The sequence below is a fragment of the Harmonia axyridis genome, chromosome X (genome assembly GCF_914767665.1).
Source record: "Harmonia axyridis chromosome X, icHarAxyr1.1, whole genome shotgun sequence".
NCBI classification, from domain to species: domain Eukaryota; kingdom Metazoa; phylum Arthropoda; class Insecta; order Coleoptera; family Coccinellidae; genus Harmonia; species Harmonia axyridis.
The window spans coordinates 30,867,813-30,872,812 of NC_059508.1; the positions used below are offsets into that span (position 1 = coordinate 30,867,813).

The 5,000-nt window shown below is 52.8% G+C and overlaps 1 pseudogene; it reads right to left on the reverse strand.

Annotated features, from left to right (window-relative positions):
• Positions 1–4,900, reverse strand: part of LOC123688227 — an 8,353-nt pseudogene extending 3,453 nt beyond the window's left edge.
• Between the last annotated feature and the right edge of the window lie 100 nt (positions 4,901–5,000).

Consider the following 5,000-nt stretch of genomic DNA (forward strand, 5'->3'; position numbering starts at 1 on the left):
CCCGGACTGACGCTCCAGCTCAAGCAGTAAGGGTTCTAATACTGCGTTGAATGCGAACGGGCTTAGAGGGTCACCTTGCCTGACACCTCGCTGGAGATTTATCTCAACACTCCCACCCGCGGTGGAGATTTTCGTGCACACATTCTTGTATGATTCTTCCACCAGCTGTGCAACTACCGGTGGAAGCCCTTTTCTGCGTAACGACGGTCCCAATATTGAGTGTGGGACGGTGTCAAAAGCCTTACTTATATCCAGTATCGTTACGACCAGGTTCTTCCCAGTAGCCTTGGAGTGCCGCAGCAACTCCACAAGAATGTGCACGTTATTGAAGCACCCCGCCTCTGACGAAATGAACCCTTTTTGGCGGGGTGTGAAACCGACTACTGATCTTATCTTCTGGTCTATGCAGCCCCAAAAAATGCGGCTTACCAGAGATGTTATTGTTACGGGCCTGAAATTTTCAGTCTTTGTAACGTCTTTGCCCTCTTTTGGTATCAGTGTAGTTCGGTTCATACTCCAGTCTGTTGGTAGCTTCCCACTAAGTAACAACAGATTAAATAATAAATGGAGCACTTCTACCTTGCCCCTTTGCATCACATCGGCCCGCCTGATTCCATCCGGGCCGGGGGCCGTAGATTGTTTGGTTGCAGAGATACGTTTCCGGATCTCATCAACTGTGAAGGGCGGGAGTGCTTCTGAGGGTGCTATCGGGTCCTCGTTGATGCCCTCGGGCATCTGCGCCAGCGGCGCCACTCCCCATAGCTTTGTATAAAGCTCCTTCACTTCCGACATAGGTGGCTGCTGATAGCCACCTATCCAATCTACTCCCTGTCGGACATGTTTGGCTACTTGTCCTGGATTTTTCTTGTATAACTCTTGAGTTCGGGCATACAAGAAACGCCTTTTGCTACGCCCCTTGCCCCGAACTCTCGGGCTTTTGTTCCCTCCTGCTTCACACCCCGACGGTCTGAAGTGTGAAGTTGCCTCCTGGTAGAGGAAGTCGATCTGAGCTTGTGAAAACTCAAAATCAGGCTCCGAGGCAAGTCGGAGGGCGCCCTGCAGAAGATGGATCGCTTCTGCTGACTTGTCAGGGGTGACACCTTGAGGTAACTGATGAGCTAGAGCATGCTCTAAAATCCCACTTCTCCATTCGGCTAACTCTGGAGATGACAAGTCATCAGGCGCTGGAGTCACCTGTATCACAGGAACCTGTACCTGAAGGGTATCAGGTTCGGATCGCTCTTCGATCCCTTCTTGGCTGGAAGCGTATCCCGCGCTATCCGAGTCAAGGTGGCTCGAGGGTGTATCTTGCGGCGGATGGTCACGCAAGTACTGATCTCGCAAAGTTCTATAAGAGGACAGTGCTCGCTTATCCCTTAATTGCTTTGCGGTCCTATTCAAAAAACCCTCCATTCTTTTCGCAATACGAGAATCCCCATAGAACCTCCGCTCCAGATCCAGCATGAGGTCGACTTCCTCCACCGTGAAGCCTCCCTCTCTGGGAGCACGCTGCCTTTCGGCTCCGGAGGTCCCTGCTCTAGCTTCATTTCTTACTTGGGGATGAGCCTTTATCTCGTGTTGCGATACGCCCATTTGTGTTCTGAAGTACCTATTACAATGATTACACCTAACTGCATTAGGTGGAGGTACTTCTGGGCCTGTGCATTTCGGCACATGGCATAGAGCCGCATGTTTCGACACATACTCCTTATGGCACGCTTTGCAAACAAATTTGGGAGTATGAGGATCGTGTGTATCTTTAACATGCTTTATTGCATCGTTTATACTCAATGCCATGAAGTTCCCGCGTGCAGTGGTGAGACAAACACTGCATGAGGCATCGCTAAAGGGAACTTCTATTATAAAATTGCCTCCCTCGATTTTGCCATACAAATCGAGTTGGTGGTCCGTGAGAGAGTCCAATACTGCCGGGTCGTTAACAGTGACTCCCTGAGGTTGAGACATTAACTCCAGGGAGGGAACGGAGCCATGCCCCCCCCCTGCCGAGGCTTGTGATCTTGTGATCGGAGCTCGGGAATGCCATCTGCGAGGTTGCTAACCTTTCAGACCTTTCTCTTGGAGGCTCTTAGCCGTGTGTTGCCACACGTTACCAACCCTCGGGTGGTGCAAGCACCGGACCCGTCCTCCTTACCCACAGGGAAGAGAACCCTGTGAGCTCAACATCCTGAGTCGAGATGTTAAGAGAGTCATAGTTACTCCCGCCGTTTACCCGCGCTTTTTTGAATTTCTTCACGTTGACATTCAGAGCACTGGGCAGAAATCACATTGCGTCAACACCCGCTGGGGCCATCGCAATGCTTTGTTTTAATTAGACAGTCGGATTCTCCCAGTCCGTGCCAGTTCTGAGTTGATTGTTAGATGACGGCCGCAGAGATTACCCAGAGCACCCTTGCGAGCACTCACGGGGTCTCGAAGCTTGACGATTCCGCGGGAGGCCAAGACGCGGGACCGAGCTCGGATCAAACGTAACGCAAGCGAAACGCATCACCTCGCCCAGGCCCGGTACGTTAGCCGTGACCCACTTCCCCAACAAGCCCGACACGCCACAATCCTCAGAGCCAATCCTTATCCCGAAGTTACGGATCTAATTTGCCGACTTCCCTTACCTACATTATTCTATCGACTAGAGGCTCTTTACCTTGGAGACCAGCTGCGGATATGGGTACGAGCCGGCGCGACGCCTACACGTGGCCCTCTCCCGGATTTTCAAGGTCCGAGGAGAAGATCCGGACACCGCCGCAAATGCGGTGCTCTTCGCGTTCCAAACCATATCTCCCTGCTAGAGGATTCCATGGAACTCGAACGCTTATGCAGAAAAGAAAACTCTTCCCGGATCTCTCGACGGCGTCTCCGGGTCCTTTTGGGTTGCCCCGACGAACTCTCTTACGAGGGCCCGGTTTAATTTCGGTTCCGCTGCCGGGTTCCGGAATAGGAACCGGATTCCCTTTCGCCCGACGGGCGTGCGTCACGCGTCAAGATGCATAGCATTTCTGCCACCACTTATAAACACGATTAACAACGCCACATCAACATCGGCTTTCGCCTAGGGCTTAGGATCGACTGACTCGTGTGCAACGGCTGTTCACACGAAACCCTTCTCCACCTCAGCTCTCCAGGGCCTCGCTGGAGTATTTGCTACTACCACCAAGATCTGCACCGAAGGCGGCTCCAGACGGCCTCACGGCCAGCCCTTCTGCGCTCACCTCCGCGACCCTCCTACTCATCAGGGCTTCATGACCGCCCCGAAGGGCGACCGCACATGCCACTGACGGCCGAGTATAAGCACGACGCTTCAGCGCCATCCATTTTCAGGGCTAGTAACTTCGGCAGGTGAGTTGTTACACACTCCTTGGCGGATTCCGACTTCCATGGCCACCGTCCTGCTGTCTTAAGTTACCAACGCCTTTCATGGTATCCCATAAGCGTCGATTTAGGCGCTTTAACTCGGCGTTTGGTTCATCCCACAGCGCCAGTTCTGCTTACCAAAAATGGCCCACTTGGCACTCTGATCCGAAATCTCGCGGCTTCACATTCAAGCAAGCCGGAGATCTCACCCATTTAAAGTTTGAGAATAGGTTGAGGTCGTTTCGACCCCAATGCCTCTAATCATTCGCTTTACCGGATGAGACTCGTATGCAACGAGCGCCAGCTATCCTGAGGGAAACTTCGGAGGGAACCAGCTACTAGATGGTTCGATTAGTCTTTCGCCCCTATACCCAGTTCCGACGATCGATTTGCACGTCAGAATCGCTACGGACCTCCATCAGGGTTTCCCCTGACTTCGTCCTGACCAGGCATAGTTCACCATCTTTCGGGTCCCAGCGTGTACGCTCTTGGTGCGCCTCCTCTCGCAATGAGAATGAGGCGCCCCGGGAATGCGGGTCAGTCATGGAGACCGACCATCTTCCCTTAGTTCACATAAAGTGAACCGTTACTTTCATTGCGCCTTTAGGTTTAGTGATTCCCAATGACTCGCGCACACGCTAGACTCCTTGGTCCGTGTTTCAAGACGGGTCCTGAAAGTACCCAAAGCAATAGCGTCGCTGATCGGCGTTTCAAGAGGTCTGTCCAAGAACACCGCGGCGAACAGTCGCAAACGGACGGAATCGGCACTAGGTCCGATCGCCATCACAATTCACATACTTGCCACGGGCCGGACGCGAACTAAGTCGCGGCCTCCCGCCATCAGTAAACCGTCGAGCGAGCTGTTCGGAAACCCAGTGTCCGTAAACATCGGAAAATCCGAGCTCACGGGCTACACTCGAGACCGTAGAACAGCACCCAACGGATCGCGACGACCTACTAGGGGAGAAGTGCACGCGTCCGAAGCCGGAGATGAACCGAAGGGAACAGCCAACGCGAACGTCGCCGTTTCCACAGTCAGTAAATCCCAACAACAGGCGCGAATGAATCTCCCCATTCGACCTTTCGGGTTTCTCAGGTTTACCCCTGAACGGTTTCACGTACTCTTGAACTCTCTCTTCAAAGTTCTTTTCAACTTTCCCTCACGGTACTTGTTCGCTATCGGTCTCGTGGTTATATTTAGCCTTAGATGGAGTTTACCACCCACTTAGGGCTGCACTCTCAAGCAACCCGACTCTAAGAAGAGATCCTCTAGCAAGCCGCAGCGGTCGCTACGGGCCTGGCACCCTCTATGGGCGATGGCCCCATTCAAGATGGACTTGAACGCGCCGCGAACTCGCCAGATAATGGATCCTTCCAAACACCACATCTCCCGGCGACCGGTTACGATCGCGGGATTCAGTGCTGGGCTAATCCCTGTTCGCTCGCCGCTACTAAGGGAATCCTAGTTAGTTTCTTTTCCTCCGCTTAATAATATGCTTAAATTCAGCGGGTAGTCTCACCTGTCCTGAGGTCGTATGTTCAAATCATCGAAACGTTCCGAAACTAACCTTTGGCGGCTCATAAAATCACGTACCTTACGCGAGGGAGTTAGCCTACTCAAAGGCGTCTATTAT